The following is a 20,411-nucleotide window of genomic DNA, read 5'->3' as shown; positions in this document are numbered from 1 at the left end:
AAGAGTTCAACGCCGCGCAGCTGCCGCAGCTGGAGTGGCACATGCGCAGCTCCGCACCACTGGTCGTGGAACATCAAAATGAATCTTTTCACGTCTGAGTCGGAGTGCACTACCGCTGACCGAACTGTGTTGTTCAACTATGGCACGGACGCTGAGACAATCCGCAAGTCGAAACATTACTCTTGCGTTGTTGGTGCGTTGTCTGCGTCGCGAGAGGAACAGGCCTCTCTCTCTACCTAAGTTATATATTCGACAAGCGTGCGGAGTGTGGAGATTACCGCCACCTTCTGGAGGAGCGGCGGCACAGTGATCCTGAATATCATTTCAAGTAGTTCGGGCGAATTTCAATGTTGTTTCCTCTTGAATGATGTAGCTGCAGCTCGATTGAATATGGTATACTGAATTCTCACGCATTTGCTACACGCAGAATGACAAAGACATTGTTCGATAAGCTCCTGAGCCTTGTTTATTGCTGGCGTAATCATCCTCCAACTCACAGAAGACCCATCTCAACGTCTGAGAGGCGGTGACATTAAGGTTTTTGTGAAATATATGCTGACCACATTTCCTAGAAGTTAGCCAATGCGGCCGTGAGCCAAACTACATACATGCGCATTGGAGCTAAAGAAAATAACGTTTGTTTGCTAATATGGCGCAAGAACTTGTACGCATAAATATTTTTTCGTGTTCCTTGCTTTTCGTAATTCCAAAAATATGGAACCCACGTTTCCAACACCATGAACTTTTGCATGCATGAGAGTAAAGATAATGTGTTTTCTATTTTTTTGATTCCTTAAAATTCCAACAATTTTTGCCGCGTATAATAGCGCTTGCTTGGTATGCGTATATTGAGACACCGACGAACTATTCTTGCTACGGGCCTATGGTTCATGTGAAACACTACGCAAGGCGAGTATAATTAGGCTGAAGCACCTTCAGTTAGTGTAAACATGGATGTCAATCTTTGAACCATATCTTTACGGACTTCATGTTAGCCACTTTCCAGATTTCTGGCCACAGCAGAGATCATGGAGGACAATAGTTTGAGCTACCAAATGTATGCATCAACTGTAGCTATATCATACAGAAGGAGACATTACCAGTGATCTGGGACTGCTTGAGGCCCCTGGTACTCGAACGCTCAAGCACAAGGAGGTGGCGTGACATACGTAAGGAATACCGTTACAAATGGGTTTTTCCAAACGCACCAGGGAGCATTGATGGCAAGCATTTCGCGATCAAATGTCCTAACAAGAGCGGCTCAGACTTCTACAATTACAAAGGTTTCTATTCACTAATTATGCTGGCTATACATAGTGTTCACGTGCGTCACGCAGCGCCCCTTTGTCACTTCCGAAATGCACCGCCGACATGCCCGGGTACCTACCGACTCCGTCGCCTACCGCTGCCGTGTTGTCTCCTCGTGCTTGCGCCCATTTAGTTTTGCCTCACGATGCAAGTTTGAGGGCTGCTAGTGAGGCAAGTTGATTTAGTAGTCCCCGAAGAGGGAGCAGAGCTTCGGTGTGTTTCTTCGCCGAAAGTTATTACCCGAAATTGAGAACGCACATTGCGATTTTCCGAAAAGTACCGGCGTGTTTGACTGGCACGGATTAACAAAAAAAATACTTGAAGAAACTCAGTGATATTTCCGTCTCCAGGTGTCACTTCATTCCGGGTAAGTGCTATAGCCAAGCACTTACCTGCAAACAGAGACAGCTTACCAAGATACTGATGTACATACAAACTTGTCCGCGACCACTGCGTGCACAATCAGCGTGTCAGGGGGGCGGTCAAAATCATGATGGCGATTGCGGAAATTCGGGTATTGTATTGAAACAAACTGTAAAAATGGATGCGAAACAATATTCGTTCACTTTAAAGTATAGCCGATCTGTTCGAGTTGGGGGGCTCAGGATTTTGAAAAATTCGTCAATTAATTCCCTAACACGTCCTCCATCATTTTCATTGACTCCACTGTACATTAGTGTACAAAAAAGTAAAATGCAAGATGAAAAATGTGTCAAACATACGCGAAAGAAAGGTGATGACCGGCATTACCGCGGCATGCCCCACGGGATGTCTCTATCTGCCTCGCATAATATTTTCCTCGGCTGTTTCCACAAATTCCAATCAAATAGGCTCAACATCAGCACTGTTTAAAACACTTGGGGGGGGGGGGGGGGGGGACGCTGCTACTTTGGTGGCGTGGGCCGCAGCAATTTATTATTATTATTATTATTATATCTCTTACAAACTTGCCTAGCTCTGCACGACTTGTTTTCGATGGGAGCTGCTGCGCTTCACTCATCCACTCCTAAAATTGCGGCTCAAGAGACTTTGGGCTTTCACTTGTTCTTGGGCCACGCGATTTGTGGTGTTTGTAGTGAAAGCGAGATAATGGGTCCTCGTAGGTCATGGCGAGCAGCCGGTGTACGCGGTGGCTGGTATACGTGTCGCACATCTTGATTTTCTGGTCTTGTATCGAGTGAACAAACGAGGCCTTCCTGATCTGATCAGCTCGGTAAAGTACAACAAAAAAACACAATGCCTCCCTTTCAACATCGTACACAGCAACAGATGACGAGCCCCCAACAAACCACGCTACAGCCCGCGAACTGCTGTAGGTACCCAGGAAGGTACCCAGGCATGGCGGGATAGGGTGACAACGGCGGAAGTGACATCGCATGACCACTATGTATAGCAGACGCCAATAAGAGATTTCTAATGCTGGACATCGGAGCCAAAGGCCGATATTCAGACGCATATTTTTTTTTTCAAAGGAAAGCTTCAGGAAGTTTTCAAAAAGTGTGCTCTGGGGCTGCCTTGAAATATTTCGAAGTAGCCCTTTTGGTTAGCGATCCAGCCTTCCGTTTGCGGACTTACTTGATGCGTACTTACCATGGGAAGGCGTTAGATGATAGAAAATAAAGTATTTAATTACCGCTTTTCGAGGGCAAGCACGTGCATTGAAAATGCTTTCGGCGTTCTTGTCTCCAGAGGGCGCGTGTTTCTTGAAACGGTGGGAGGCAGGCCGGAGCTCCTCTACCACATGATTCAGGCTGCCGTATATTTGCACAATTTTTGTATGGAAATGCTTTCTACTGCCCTGATGAGAACAGCGACATGCACTGTGGCGAGACGGTGCATGAAAGAGAATGACGCCACGCTGTCACCAGAATGAGCAAAAAGACGGCGCCTTCAAACAGCCACCCCACCACAGCTGCGATGTCAAAAAAGGACGAAATAGCAGACTATTTTATGTCTGCAGAGGGCTCACTGTGTGGCAGCTGAACGTTGTGAGGCGATGCTGAAATTATTTCTAAACATGCATGCATAGTATGTAATCCTAATATTTTCTTTCTCTATTCTTACTAGAATACAGCAAATTCGAGTGCCGTCTATGTAATTTCTGAAAGTTAAGTCGAGCGCGAAAACACGACACGATCACTCACACGGGGGTTGTGTACTCCATACCCTTATCCTGCAGAAAAGTGATTATTGGCCAAACCTAATGGTGTATTAATGACCGATTAAGGGAACACGCCCAAAAGTTTACAAAACGAGATGACAAGTATGCGCACCTGGTTGCGCATGTCATCTCGTGTGGTTGTGACGCACGATTTTCTCAGACAAAGATTCTAGGCAGAAGCGCAAGTAAAACTGCATGTGAAGTGTTAGAGGCCTTTTTCATTGAAAAAAAAATAAAGATCACTGTGTAAGCGCCCTTTCGATATCGTTGTTACCAAGCGAATTTCAGTTTATCGCTCTGAGGCTATGACATTGATTAACTGTACGTATTGATAACGTACGCTGTTTTCCTTCTAAGGTGTGTGTGCGCACAATGTGTCCTGTATATATTCAAGCCTTCGAGCTATGAATAAATCAGTTGGAAGTGAGCGCTATGTGTGTTTGATGCATGGGAGTGTGCGTGCGTGAGAGATCGTGTCGTGTTTTCACACTCGAATAAACTTTTAGATATGCTCTACCAACTAGCCCAACAAGTTCTTTTACAATACCGTCCATGTAAGACTATGTTATGTGTAATTTTAGAGTACTTTGCCGCAATTTTTCTTATGTTCAGGAACAATCAGAGCTTTTGTAGCTGATCCATCAATGCATGTTAATGCGTTAAAACTAAGCTGATATTTCGTGGCTTTTATACACATGCTTTCCATCGCTTCCTAAGTTACCAAGAATTGTATTTTTCATTCTTTTTTTTTTTGAGCAGTCGGATTGTTTCTTTGTTCAGTTCAATGTGTAACTGCTTTCAAACGCATTACTATAAGCATTTTAGGCTCACTTGTGTTTTTCATCTGACGTTCCTCTTACTAAACTACCTTAAAATAAACAAATATTTACATACTTTTTGTTTTTAAACCAGTCCAATGTGATTTCTGATATGTAACGCTGATAGGTTAATCTCAAGCCCTCCATACCTAGGATTTGTTATCAATGTGTGCTAGTAAGCGCAAATCGATGACCACCACGCAGTCATTTTGTAATATATAAGCTAAAAGCACGCTGTGGCCTATTTTTTAATCACGGGGCATTAACGTATCATTGTATATAAGGTGTACATTGCAGGAGTCTGTACCACATTGCTTAGAAACTTTTACTACATGCATAAACAAAGAGCCATTACATAGAAAAAAATAGAATATAATGATTAGCTTCGAAGTGCACAAAAAATCAAGGGAATTTACACTTACGTATGTATTGATAGCACGACATGTTTGTGTGCAACACCAAAATGAAAATGTGGCAAGTGAAAACAAAAATAGAGATATTCTGGCAAAAAAGCTCCTTTGCTAACGAACCGTTACCATTCATTTCAGCGATTGCAAGTACCACGTCTACTTTTTCTTTAGTGGAATACCGAACACCAGAAGAAGCCATATTAGCTCGAAAAGACTTCACGTGGATTTCCTTGGTAGACATTCAATGCAGAGAATTCGTGCTACCGGAGGCACTGCCACAAGGAGCCTGTTGCGGCAGTAGCGCCACGTGGAGCGGAAGTAAGTTTCGCGCCGCTTTCAGTGTATGGAGGAGGCGGAAAGTGCAGCAACTGAACAGGTTTTATAAACGTTGGTCAGTATCACCCTTCGCAGCTAGCAAGAGGTATGCGATTAGTCAGTTTGCTACCTCACTGCTATACTCGGACAACTAGGCAAATGCTGCTACGCGGACAGCTCAGACTACGATTATGTTTTATATGGTGGTATTCAGCAGTGATTGAATTGAATGGTAGCAATTAAATATTGTCTAGATTATCCTACGAGTGATCGTTGCATTAATCGATCGATGATTCTGGATATTGATCGAAAAATAATACCCGAGCCGTAAGCGCTGAACAAAGCAGTTGTTCAGCGCTTACTTATTAGCAGTTGTTAGTAGCAGTTGTTCAGCGCTGGTTGATTACGAGCTAACGTAGTTAGTTTACTTTTCATGTCTCTCCTTCCATATTCTGTTTTTGGAATCAGGTCGATGCTTTTTCATTGGTGGGTGTCGCCAAGCGCACTTCATTGTTGATTTATATGATGGCCTTTCAGCCACAAAATCTCGTATCATCAGTCAGCGTAAGGAGCACAGTAATGGCAGTTCTCATTTTTTTAGACTGCTTTGAAAAGGTCATACACACGACGCGAAAAGTCAATTTTACTCAAGAAAGAACGTGAGTGGCAGCGTTATAACATTCTAATTTTATGTTACTGATAAGAAGAATACGCTGCGCTCCATCGGAGGTCAGATTAGCGATGGCTGACGACTGGGATCACCGCTGTCAGTGGTGATCCCAGCTCGCGGAAATGTTTGCGACATAACGCTTTCTCACCTTGGCCGAAGCTCGAGCAATAAAGAGTTTCGTCTCTAACACTTGAACAACCCAACTACAGTGTCTAGCAATATACTGACACTGTATCCCAAAGGCTGCCTCTGTCGACATCACGACCACGTGACACTATATAATATGTAAACATATCGAGAGCGCTTTTGTTAAACCCCAAATAGCCTCCTACTCCCCCTTTCTGCATAGGATGTTAATACTGCTGAATTCCTTGTTTGGTTTTTCCTTAATTTTCTGCATAGTTTCTCAGCGATACCTACATGGAAATAGTCGAAAAGTGGAAGGACCTGGACGTTCCACCTATTGCTCTGCACCATCACTTATTTTGAAGCATCTCCGTGTGTCAAATGCGACGTTGTTCCCGAGACAGCCGCGAGCTCAAGACGTGACCACGCGTAGGCGGTTTTGCAAAGATGCGCATCCCTGTCCGGTGACCACGCTAAGCGGCGAAACGTCGCTCGAAATTCCTGTTTTGCTCCACCCCATTGTTCGCGCTTGCATGGCCAGCCTAGGCGGAGCGAGCGTGCACAAAGCGGCTTGCGACACAGGAACGCCGCATGATGACGCTTTTGTCTCGGCGGCGACGTGCAGCAACGCTGCGGACAAAGCTGTCGTTCAGATTTTGCATTCGAGCACAATGAACCTTGCACATACTGTGAGCATTTTCCCGTCATGCGTAATCCTCTGCTTTCGCTTTTTTTATGGTGTGTGCTCTGGCAAACCTTACACGTAAGATACGCTTTTATTTACCTTAAAAACCAAATGCCGAAATGAACGTCAAGCCTGTGTTTACGTTACTGTGCTCAACGTATCTTCTTTAATTGTATTAATGCCGACTTGTCACGGGCCAAATTATCAAACTAGCCTAAAGTAACACGTCACGAAAATGACAAAAATGGTTTTGTTTAAAAGAGAGGTAAATTATCCACTTTTGGGCTGAAATTCTATGAATTGTTGCCCAAACCGCAGATTCTGATATCGATGGGCTAAATTCTTATTGCTTTCATGATTATAACAGGCCACCGCACGTGACATCCCTCACCCACCCGACATCTAGTACCATACAATAAATGGAGTTGGCAAATTCGGTGGAAACCAGCACCTGTTGTCTTTTGTGCACAGTTTCAATCACTAGACTACGTTGTTAGTCGGCATATACTAACTGTTGTTTACACAGAACTGGTCTGGCAGCTTTTCCTAACTGTTAGTTTTGCAGAGCACATGCGACAACAGAACAGTAATAACACTGCTGCTTGGTCGAGTTGGTTCATAATTATTTAGACTAATTTATCATCGCAAAAAAAAGTTCCGTCTTTTTTGCGCTGAGAAATCAGTCTAAATAAACAGATTATTGTTTGATTTCCTGCAACAGATACTCTACGCTGCGAAAAAACACTTTAGGCGCTTTTTGCCGATTCTTTAGGCTAGATATGAATGTACCAAATGTGTTTTCGTTCGGGCTTTGGTCCTTTGACCACAGTGGCAGGAAGATTGCTGTTGCCTTATAGGAGTTTATTACGTGTTCAAAGAGATTTAGATCGTAGAGCCAACTGATACTCCGCTTTTCTGAAGAGTTGTGTTTTGATTCCTAAATATTTTATCCTGAATCTCACAGTTCAGACTTATTATGTTTTTACTCATCTTTTGCTAGTACTTGTATTTTGGGTACAATATTACTTCATTGACCTTTAATTGAACGACATTTAGTCAAATAATTATGTTTTTTTTAAAGTACCCGCTTTTTTGGCCAATCCCTCACCATGGGTGTGTGCCAATGTCCAGGGTTCTACTGTACTCTACAAATTACAGTTTCACATGACAAGATAACTCTTATTATAACAGAATAGTACATAGCAGGGAACAGTTGACACACAGTACAAAGCGCTTACATACAATAGCTATTTTAAACCAGAGGGTAAAGCACATACTCTCGTATGCAAAAGCAGACGAATAATTAAAAAACGAAAAACGCCAGGCCTGCGCGTAAGGCACACCACGGTCACAGCGAAGGCTAGAAGGGCGGTCTTTCAGAGCCTTTTCCGAACACTTTTTGAGGAACTGATGCAAGCACACTCGCTTGATACCCACTACGGCATTATAATAAAACTTTTTAGTAGTAGGCTGCCATTCGCTATGTTATTTTTCTTAATTCTTCTGAAAAATGTGATATCCACTAAACACTTGCAAGGAATTTTCTGCCAATTGCTTATGCAGAGGCTGACTTCTGCCAATTGCTTATGCAGAGGCTGACGACTATGAGGAATTATGCCTGAAGTGTGTATGCGCCGCAGTTAATAGGTTAACAAGAACAAGTTTTGGTAATAGCTTGTAGGATTGTACGACCCACTTATTACGGTATTCGCATTGTGTGACGACTGGTAATTGTTCTTTCGCTGTGTGGAACGCCTGTGTTCAAAAATGCTCTCTGCTGAAAACAGCGTATCGGCCACAAGCCGAGGTTCGTCGACCCCGTTTCCTGATGAAGACGCACGCTACAATGTCGTCCTGCCGCGTCTACCAACCGGTAATGACATTTTGAACTCCGTTTTTCTCCATGCAGACTTGGGTAGCCCATACCGAGGCCCAGATTTCCGTGACGCTCGGCTTGAAGTACTGACTACTGCAGACGTAGTAGGTTGGGAAAGTATCAAATAAGCCACGTATGGATGGTGACCTGTGAAAGCAGAATTACGAAGCAAAAACTTGTTACCCGTGGCGAGCTTCGTGTGAAAGGGCGTGCATGGTGATATATCCGCTAACCAAGGATATTAGGCTGAAGCTGCTGTGACTTCCACCTCACTTTGAAACTAGACGTGTGGAAGAGGCGTTTCAAGCTTATGGTCTTGTGAAGTCCATAGAGAGAGACATTGAGATGTGCTGGTATGGAGCAATGGATGACAACAAACTGGGATGTGGCCTTAGAGCTCAAGGATGGTGTAACTATCAGCTCAATACCACACATTATGGCCATCTTTGGTCACCAGTGTCTAGTGCTTATTCTTGGCAGGCCTCCGCTCTGTCTTCGTTGCAAGCGAGTGAGACACATTCGTCGGCGGTGCAAAACACCAAGGTGCTTGCAGTGCTATCAATTCGGTCATCTGTCGGTGCTTGCATGTTAACCTGTGCAAGCAAGCTGCGTTCAGGGCACTCTAGCACAGAAGAGCCTCATCTCGATATAATGGACGTCACAGAGGTCGTCGATGAGTCCGGATAGGCAGTGGGTTGCATAAAATAAAAGGAATATTTGGCTCTGGAGACCATTCCAAGCAGTAATAACAGTGCTGCCAAAAGCAGAAGTGAAGACACCTGGGAAGAAGATGCTGTCATTCAACGTGGCTCCGAAAAACCCCTAGAAAAGCTTCCTGATGAAGTTGCTGCAGAAGAAGCAATGAATAGCTGCCAGGCCTAAAAACGCCCTGCGCCGGAGAGTGACGAAGCAAGAGTGGTGGCGTCGGATGAAGCAGAACACGTATCTTCATGTGGACAACGTGTTCTGTCTTCCAGAAGTGGTGGAAGAACGCGCCGCCTGTGTCATCGTAATCAAGAAGGTGCCACAAAAGAATGCAAGCGAGGTAAAGCCATAAGCTTGCCTGTGGCAAAAAGGAATCAACAAAACTTTAAGTAAGCAAAATGGCTACTTCGCTTACTTTTCCCTTATGTGTAGCGACACTGAACGTACGTGGCTTTACGTAAGGCTTCAGCGACAGTTATAGCACGAGCTTAGCTAGCATGACGTTTTCAACAACGAACAAAGATTTCATCAGATCGCGATGTCAGCTCTGCACTGGAAACTTTTCCAGACTACGATCTGTACAGTAGCAACACACGTGGTGCTTCCCCTGGATGCTTCTTTTATAAGTTAGAAAGCAGCTGGGTCACTCTGGTGTGTAACTGCATATTGATGGGTAAGGTCGTCTTATTTGCTGTGACTTTTCTTTTAATTCTGAAAATTGGAAATTTGTTTGTGTCTCTGCTGCCTCAATAGTGAATGAACGGAATACTTTCTTCCTGTCCTTAGCTTTGCTGCTAAACACTAACAGACATTTAATTGTGATAGAGGATTTCAATTGCGTTTTTGTGACTCTAGGGATCACTCATATTTAAGAAGCCGTTATGACGCCAGTGCCGCTTTATTGAAACAGTTAATGAATGACCATAATCTTATAGATGTGGGAGAGCATGCGCCTGCCTCATTGAGGTTTACGCACTTTGAGGGTGTCTCTCATGCTCGGATCGATCGTGTTTATGTATCTATAAGCCTATGGTCGCATGTTCACAGCTATTATGCAAAGCCTATATTTTTCACAGATCATTGTTTAGTGGCAGTTACAAGGGGTCCTAGAAAATTTTGCAAGATTCTACCAAATTAGGAATTATGGAAGCTAAACGTGCAGCTCTTGCAAGAGGAAGGTTTTTCTAAAATAGCTAAAATAATCAAAGAATTGCTCCATGACGTGACCCCATATCAACAGCTGCCAATTTCTGCTCAATGGGAAATGTTCAAATAAAAAGTTAAGAACGATGCGATTAGCATGTCATGTGACATAGCACAAAGAAAGAATGATGAAAAACGTTATCTTTACGGTTTACCTTATAGGTTTCATGCTTTTGAAAGCCAAGAGCCGGGGCTGTACGGGGAAGAAATAAATATAGTTTGAGCCCAAAAACAGAAATGTGAGACAGAAGCATACAGAGGAGCAATGATTTGTTGTCGTGTTATTCGTTTCACCGAAGATGAGCCAACAAAACGAGCTTTTGGGGATGAAAAGCGATACGCACTATGCAAGCAGATACTGCAAATTGAGTCAAATGACTCCATTTGCACAGATATAGAACAAATAATAGCCGCATTTGAAGATCATTACAAAAGCCTGTTCACCACGGCTGAGATTATGGATGACTATGAAGAAAAAGCTGAACGATTCATTGGTTTAACGCCATGTTTACAGGAAAATGATCGGCTCACTATTGATGAACCCATAACAAAGGAAGAAATTAAGATCGCAATCAGAACTTTGCAAAGAATTATAACTCCAGGCCCAGATGGCCTTAGCGCGGAATTTTACACAACCTATCAATAACTTCTCAATCCTTTCCTCGAGGCACTTTTCAAAGAAGCCAATGAACTTGGGAACTTCCTCCTTACTTTTATCAGAGCCACATTATAATTTGATCCTGAAAAGTACCAACAGTTAAGGTATGAAAACAGTAACTGATATAGGCCTATTTTTTCATGTAACGTTGATTATATGATATTTGCGAAACTCATCACGAACAGGTTGCAAATGGTGAATACTAAATGTGTATGCACCCATCAAACATGTGGAATAAGAGGCCGATAAGGTGCGACATGACTTCTCGTTTTGACTCCTCAGACATCTCCAGTTAGGATATGTACTGTACAATGGCATATCACCAAGTTATAAAAAGTGCGCAGCAAGATTATTTATTTGTAAATACTGCCAATCCCAGAGGGATCATAGCAGGAGGGCATTGTGAATCGATTAATAATTGTGAATCGCATGCTTTCAGGTATAATAGAGGTATTTTCAATAGTGCGCCAGTGGTGTCCGCTTTCGCCTTTACTTTTTGCAGTATACTTGGAACAACTTTAAGTGTACTGCTTAATTATGGTACTAAATGATATAGATGTGAATCCGGGGAAATTAAAGTCCTAGCATACGCAGGTGACATTGCCTTCTTTTGCGTGGATAAACCGAGTGTTCAGGAAGCAGTGAACACTACCATGCGCTTTTGTGGAATTTCCGGAGCCTATGTAAATTTTATAAAACCAGAGGATTTTGACTGGGCACGTGGGCCCTAGCTCCCTCGGGGTTCGCAAATAATTGTTGGAATGGAGCTCCTGTTCGTTATCTTGGTGTGCCTTTTGATAACCACCATAATAGGGGCCCTCATTAGACGTTCGCCATAACCACCATCCGTCGAAGATCCCGCCCTTGGCAAAGGCGAGATCTTTTCGTTTTTTTCGAGAGCTAAAGCATGCAACATCTTTCTTGCGTCAAAGCATCAATACATTCTACAAGTATTGCATTGCTCTCACTTACATATTCAGGCGTTTCATCGGATATTTGTCTGCTTCATTTGAAATTATTCGTGGGAAGCCATGCGAAGAGACAACTTTTTTTTTCCGCTTGAGAGGGGGGGGGGGGGGCTTAGTCTTGTGAATTTGTTGGTAATGCGATTTTTTTACCTTAAGGTTGTGTGTCATCTGTTCTTTTTGACTGTTATCCGGAATCGGCTTGCTTACCACCTCCTTTTTCTTTTTGTCCCCACAACAGTGACTGAAAACTCGCAATTGTGGTGTTTCTTGAAAGAGATTGTCGAGGTCATGCAGTTTTTGAAAGCCAGATTCACTCTAGCATATCTATACACTGTAGACAGAACGACGCTCACTGCTGCACATGTCAGCACCCTTTTCCCTGAGCTTGTTTATCGACAGCCATATTTATCTCGAACTAGTCATGATGTGTTCTACCGTGTGCATAAAATGTGTATATCACCAGCAGTAAAAACGTTTTTATTTCAGCTACACACCTCCACCTTACCTGTAAAGTCGTGACTTCATGAAAAAGGCATATACGAGCCCTGGTCACTAAATTGCAGAATGTGCAACAAGCCTGAAACAATCGAGCATTATTTTATTCATTGCTATGTTGCGTGTCATTTCTGAGAAATTCTTAAGAGAACAATAAAAAAATTCTCTATTAAAGCTCATGGTGTTAAGTTCCTACCGTTCAAAAAAAAACTCTTTACAATAATGCTCCATATGATTTAATATTGGTATTGGGCCTTTCTTCATTCTAGACGAGCCGCATGATTGACAGACATGCTGAGCCACCTCGCTTGACCAAGTCTGCTTTCCGAGAAGAGGCAGCCAATGTGCGTAGTGTTATTGAGACAATCGACCCCGTTCCGGAGTGGCTTGGACTTCTGGACATGTTTGTTTGTTTACCAGACTTTTTAAGGTTCATTGTACTGTATGAAATTGTTTTTTTTTGCATGTGTGCACGTGAGCGTATATTTGAAATGATTGATTGTATAGCATTTCACCACAGCATTTCATTGCAGTAGTTCCATGCACCAACAATAGAAAGCACCGGCGTAGCGTATTGGTAGAATACTATGCTGCCACCCAGCGGACCCGCGTTCGAACCCCGCTGTGGTATTACCGCTAGGTTTTTTTTTCTAATTTCGTGTGATCTGGTTACGGACACCGGTGGCGGCGGACAACTGCGTGACCCGAGCTCTGATCTCATGACAGCTTTCGCTGTAGAGAATGGGCACACGTTCTGTTGAAGGACTCTGTTGCCTGGCACCACAGTCAGTTGCGATAAAAATGAGTCTACATAATAAAACGAAAATTGTGTTTGATATTATGACAGTCAAACGTGCAGAAACTCCAATACACAACCAGCGAATGGCGCTGGGTAGAAACATAATTAGGACAGCAAAGCTGGACAACCGATGAAATTACGGCAGACATACGCCCTAATAGTGGGAATACTGACGAAGCAGTGGAGATCGTTTCGTTGCCCTTTCCTTCCTTCCCACCCAAACTCCTCTTTCCTGCTCCTTATTATAGAACACTGTACAATACTATGGTACAATTTAGCCGTTCTACCAGCCGTTGCGTCCCCCTCAGGTGCACATTTATTTTTATGCTATATTGTACATCGTTTTGCTTGCACTAATTATAAATGTGCAGCATTTCTTAGCGAACTTCGGTGAACTTGAGCGTATCTATCTATCTATCTATTTATCTTTCTACCTGCCTTTTAGCTCTCCTGGTCGTTTCAAAAACGGTATTGATACCGAAATCGGTACGGAATAACATGACTGCCTGAGGAGCCTAGTTGACTAGTCATAACATAAAAATCATGACATGTGTGTCATGAATGTCATCATTTACATATTATAGTCCTGCCGCTCTTGCGGTGGTTTCCTTCACATGGCATGTTGCAAAACTGATATGGTATCACATGAATCCATGGCGAACACAAGTGACAGACCGTAAAGGCTGGTTCACACCGAAAACAATGCGGTAAAGTGAGCAAGTGGGCTTTTGCAAGCAGCGAGTTGGTAGGTGCGTGCACCTGTTCCTACCACTCGCCTCTCATAGATCGCCGCGCACAAGAGTAGGTGGGCATCTCGCGCTTTTGCACACGTGTCGCGACGATGTGTCAGTGGGGAGACGCGGGCGCTTCGCGAAGTGATCGGACGCGACGCTCATCGGCTCCGTCGATTTTCGGCTGGAACCGTGCTCTCTTCAATGTGGCTGCTCTAAAACTTGTGTGACTGCATCTGCCAAGTCAGCAAGATTCTGGGGACACCGATCTCACCCAGGTACGCCCAATTTTCGGCCACTTCGAGCAACTTTGCATCACAACGTAGCGAACGAGCTAAGCCTCACGGCGGCGGCTCCACCGCTGCTGGATGCGGAGACGCCGCTCGGTCAACTCCTCAACATGGCGCTGCCTGAACTACGTGGATACGACCCTACGACTCTGTCGTGGTCGTATATCCCGACAAATCCATCAGACGACGGCCCATCCACCATTTCGGCGGAGCAAGCCGACATTTTTCAACTCGTCGAGGGTCGGCGTCGCCGCCGAAGAAACGCGGAAGGAGCGTCTGCACTGAAAACTCCTCTCAACAATTCAGCCACTGGAGACGCTCGTGCTCCATCTCCTAAAGCTCCACAAAAGACTTCACCAGTCTCCAAGTGGACGCCGAAACCAACGGTCAGGATGAATCCTGGCGACTACGTGATCGTGCTCAAGCCACGCATCACAGTAGCCCTCAAGGCAGCGTTTCAACAAGGTGAGCTCGGCGCTGCCATTTCCCAACTCATCGGAAGGCAGCACATGAATGACATCAGCATTTCTCCCAATTGGGAGCAAAACATCATCATCTGTGGCACGCAGAATAACGAGGTGGTTCAGAAACTGCTGTCGGACTTTCAAATCAACACCAGCAAAGGACCGCTGCCGCTTCGCGGTCACCTCAAGCTCACCGGTGATGTGTGTCGCGGCGTGATTTCTGTGCACAACCTCGAAACCAGTGCGTCTCTGAAACATAGTGTGCAGTGGCGTGGCGGTGAACTAGTCTATGCGCGCAAGCTGGGGAACTCCAACGTAGCTGTGTTGACTTTCGCGGGAAGGAAGGTTCCGCGTTTCGTCCACTATAACGCAGAACTGACTCCCGTCAGGGAGTACAAGAAGACAGTGCCAGCGTGCTACCGCTGTGGTGCGCTGGGGCACCGGGCGGATATCTGTCCCAACCCGGTCACCGAAAGATGCAGCCTTTGTGGCCAAAACGTGGGCGCTGGTCCTGAGGGGATGGCCCCCCACGAATGCAACCCAACGTGCATAGTTTGCGGGGGTCCGCACCTCACCAGCTCCCGCGAATGCACTGAAAAATTCATCAGGCTTCAGCAACCAGGGTCCAGGACATCGGGAACCCCAACAAAACCAAAGCACCGGTCAACTGGCAAAGTGCCAATTCCTGGCAAAGCAGCAACGGCAAGGCTACCACCTGGCGCGGCGGAATCTCCAGCTCTCGGCGCTCCATCTGGCAACGCTGCACGCAACCAACCCAAGATGGGCAGTTGGGTGGAGGTCGCCTCCTCTCCCTCCTCTCTCTCCTCTCCACCTTCTTCTGCCACAAGCACTACCGAAACACAAAAACTCAGGCATGAGCTCGCCCTTTTGCGATCTCAGAATGAAAAACTAGCCAGCGAACTTGACTCGCTCAAAACCAATCTCACTACTAAGCCCCCGTTGAGCGACGAAGAGGAAAATATAACAGACAGGGAGATTCCTACTACTGTAGAGAGTCGCGTCGCGGCCCTGGAGACCCAGGTGAATGCAATAGAAACACAATTGGCCGACCTCCCCAAAATTATCCACGACACCATCGCGCGTCATATGTAGACTGTCATCGCACAGGTGACACAAACAGTAACTCACATTATCCAAAAGTGGATACAAGACAATCCACGCGTCCTCAAGCGCGTAGGGCCAATTAGGGACGTCAATCGCCCCTCAAAATTTAACAGAGTGACTCCAGATGAGTCGGACTTTTCTGAAGACTCCAGTACGTCAGCACAGGGTGCTGGTGAACTGAGTAATCTTAACAACACAACCCCACCCTCTATCTCCGAACATGGCCTCCAACCCTAGGTCGCGAGCCAGAGCAACTCAGCCGTTGTTACTAACACAGTGGAACTGCAGAGGTCTCAAGAACCACAAGAAGCGGGCTCATTTCCGCCTCTATCTTGAGACCTTTGAGTTCCTTGTTGCCGTGGTTGCCCTTCAGGAACCCGGCTCGGACGTCAAACTCACAAATTACACTACATTTCAACACAACCCGGAGACATGTATACTTGTTCACAAGCAATATACCGCCCAGGAAGTCACACTCCCCACAACACCGCCTTTCCCATACACAATGGTGTCGGTGCTGCCTATAAGGCGATCTGATTCACCTGTTCATATTTTAAACATTTACTGTCCCCCAAAGCTTAAGAACGTCACGTTCAGCGAAACTTTCACACAAGCTATGCAGGTGGCAGGACGGGACCCCCTCCTGATCGTCGGCGACTTCAATGCCCCAAGCAGGTTATGGGGTTACCCACGAGAGGACACGCGTGGAAGGAAGCTTGCGGAACTTCTTTCTACACTTGGACTCACCCTCCACACTGATCCCGCCAGCCCAACACGTGTAGGCAACTCTGTTCAACGAGATACTTGCCCGGACCTCACAATTACACGCAACATACGCCATGCCGACTGGCTGAACACACAGGACACTCTCGGTAGTGATCATTGTGTATTAAACACAACTGTGTACATGCGTCCCTTAAAACGCCCACTTACACAAGCTCGTATCCCAGACTGGACAACTTTCCGCACCACTCTACCTATTGTAGACCCTCTCCAGTCGGGATACGACACCTGGTCTAAATCACTGACGTCTACACTGAAACAACACGAACAGCTGATACAGCTCACGGAAACTCAAACGGACGTGGACAACCACCTCCTCCATCTTTGGCAGGCCCGCCGCAGCCTCACCAAACGATGGAAAAAACAGAAACATAACAGACGCCTCAAGAAACGCATCCTAGAAGTCACGGAGCAAGCTGCGGAATATGCTGCTCAGCTAGCCGACACTAACTGGGTGGACAGGTGCAACACGGCTGCACGCCAGATGTCTGGTCGCAACACGTGGCGCCTGTTTCGCGCTCTCATCGATCCAACACAAACACGCACGGAAACTCAACGTCACTTACATAAGGTCATGCACAACTTTACAGGAACGACAACACAGCTGGCAAACACGCTCAGGGACCGATACCTGTGCACCACCAAGGACCCCCGGACGGCCGCATACTCCTACGCAGGCAAAAAGAACACGCAGTTGGACACCCCGTTCCAGCTCCACGACCTCCAGGCGGTCTTACGCAAGATGAAGCGTGGCACTGCACCAGGGCGTGACCAGGTTACGGTCAAACTGTTGGCCAATCTTCCCGACGCAGCCTACGCCACGCTCCTCAAATACATCAATAGCATTTGGGACGGAGAAACTCCTCTCCCTCTTGAATGAAAATCAGCTCTCGTGACCTTCATCCCGAAGGCAGGTAAACCTATTGACGTGGAGAACCTTCGCCCCATCTCCCTCACGTCTTGTGTTGGCAAGCTGATGGAAACGATGGTGCGCGACAGACTCTCCGAGTTTCTAGAAACACAGCACACTTTTGCGGACACCATGTTTGGATTCCGCCCTCAGAAGTCAGCCCAGGATATACTTCTACAGCTCCACCATGACATATTAGATCCTGTTGAATGCCCCCACAATGACAAGGTAGTCCTGGCCTTGGATCTTAAAGGAGCATTCGACAACGTGAAGCATGAGGTAATCCTTGACCACCTCAGTCAGACCAACTGTGGTTATAAAACATTCAATTATGTTAGACAGTTTCTTACAGACCGTCGAGCCTACATACGCATACAAGATGAGGAACATGGGCCTTACGTCATCGGCTCGAGGGGAACTCCTCAAGGCGCGGTCCTCTCTCCCCTCCTATTTAATATAGCCATGCTTCATCTTCCCCCCAAATTGGCTTCTTTACCAGGGATACATCACGCTCTTTACGCGGATGATATCACGATCTGGGCCACGCAAGGTAACCTGGGTCACATGGAGTCATGCCTGCAAGCAGCAGCGACTGTAGTCGACGACTACGCAACCTACTGCGGACTCCAGTGTGCCCCGGCTAAGTCAGAATTTGTGCACGTACGTCCCTCCCCTCAGGACACAACTCAGCTCCATATCAGTCTTCCCTCGGGACCGATCCGTGAGGCCAAGGAGATCCGCGTCCTTGGCCTCTTCATACACCACCAACGCAAGGCCGACACCACAATAGCCAAACTTCGCACGGTGGGAGACCAGGTGGGCCGTATGGTCCGCCGGGTCTCCAACAAGCGGGGCGGATTACGAAGCAGGGATGCAATGCGGCTTGCCCATGCTTTCGTAACGAGTAGAATACTCTACTCGACTCCCTACTTGCACCTACGCAAACACGAGGATGATCAACTCGAGGTCATTCACCGTAAAGTTATCAAGCGGGCTCTCGACCTCCCTATCACCACGTCCAACCAGAGACTTCTGGCCCTAGGCGTGGTGAATACCTACCGGGAACTTCGAGAAGCCCACCTCGTTAACCAATACACGCGCCTTGCACAGACCCATTCCGGTCGCCGCCTCTTGGACCGAATACACATCAAACACGATTACTATATTGAGGAAAGGGTGAGAGTGCCAGAACCTTGGAGACGCGCCCTCCGGGTCCGACCCCTTCCCCGCAACATGTCCAAAGAAAACCACAGTGGTCGCCGCCAGGCGCGCGCGGAAGCGTTGCAGCGACACTTTGGTCAAGAGGAACACGTGTGCTACGTGGACGTTGCCGGCCCGCACCATGGGGGGTGGTATACTGCCGCAGTCATACACAACGCGAACACCGTAAACGGGCTCACTTTCAAAGCCTACAGCGCAACACACGCGGAGGAGGTTGCCATCGCTCTGGCTCTCACCTATCCCTCTTCTAAACATATCATCACCGACTCACGAGGGGCCTGTCGGAACTATCAGCTAGGGTGGGCTTCACCGCTTGCTCAGCGCATACTGGAACCTAGCTGCCGATACGTTAATCCAACTCCGCGAAATCTGGTTTGGGCACCCGGTCACCAAGGACTCAGGGGTAACGAACAGGCCGATCAGGCCGCCCGCGCACTCTCTTCCCGGGCTATCTCCCTGTCTTTGGAAGCCTACTCGCAATCAGACAATTCGGCCCTTTCATTCAAAGATATTACCAATTACTACAAGGAGGAGCACCGGCGCTATCCAGACCCTTGTAAGGGACTGCATCGCGCTGACGAGCGCCTCCTTTTAAAACTGTTTACCAATACTGTACTGTGCCCGGCGGTGCTAAAACATTTCAATTCATCCTTTGATGGCACGTGCCAGTTCTGTGGTGAGGTGGCTGACACCTTTCACATCGTCTGGGCGTGCCAGTCTAATCCATCTATCCCCCCCAACCCCAATCCCACGAGAGAGGACTGGGAGGCGGCCCTGCTCGGCTGTCAAGACCTGAAGGCCCAAGAGGCTCTGGTTCAACGTGCGCGGGCGGCGTTGCTTGCCAATGGAGCCCCGGAATAGGGGTTCCACCTAGTGCTGTGAGGGTAGGAGGCCAATAAGGCCCCAACCCAATCACCTCTCTGTAACCATTTAATGGTTATTAAATGTTTTCACCACCACCACCATGTGTCAGTGCTTCGCCCAAACGTACACCCGCGCCACCACTGCGTGGCGTTCGATTGCCTGTGGTTCGGACTGTCATGGTGGATGGACGTGTTTTATGAGTGCTCCTGATCGACGGCGCAGATAAGTGGTTTTGCATGTTTTGAGCTTGTCTTTATAATTATTAAGGAAGCAGTTAAATCTTTGAGACAATTATTTTATTGTACAGCTTTTTCGGCGGTCAGCCACTAGGTATTTAATAGTTTGTACGTGTGTGTCTGTTTAATTTTTATGTTTTTTGTTGTTTTTTTCTTTTGCCACTCCGTGGGAGAGGTGCACTTACATTGAACACGCAAATTTTTGTAGTAGAGCTCACACATTTTCTTTCTCGTAGGGCAGGGCTCGAGTTTTGTAATTATCGAGTCAGACAACTCATAGGAACAATTGGTGTCAGAAAGACATGGTTAAAAGAGTGTAAAGTGTTCAGGATGCGGGGTGAGTTTATTTGTTTATTTATTTATTCACAATACTGCCAGTCTCCAAAGAGACCATAGCAGGTGGGCACTACAGTATACAATTAAAAAGAGGACTTAACACTTTCGGGATCGTAAATTGGCAAATAATGTGTAAAAATACAAATCAGCAACCTCGAAGCATACAATCAGCACTTATGCACACCATACACACCAAATACAAGGGAATGCTGGTTTGCATGTCACAGAAAAGCAGACATATCAAGGACGCTAAA

This window comes from Rhipicephalus microplus, chromosome X (genome assembly GCF_043290135.1).
Source record: "Rhipicephalus microplus isolate Deutch F79 chromosome X, USDA_Rmic, whole genome shotgun sequence".
NCBI lineage: Eukaryota > Metazoa > Arthropoda > Arachnida > Ixodida > Ixodidae > Rhipicephalus > Rhipicephalus microplus.
This window is presented reverse-complemented; position numbering follows the sequence as displayed.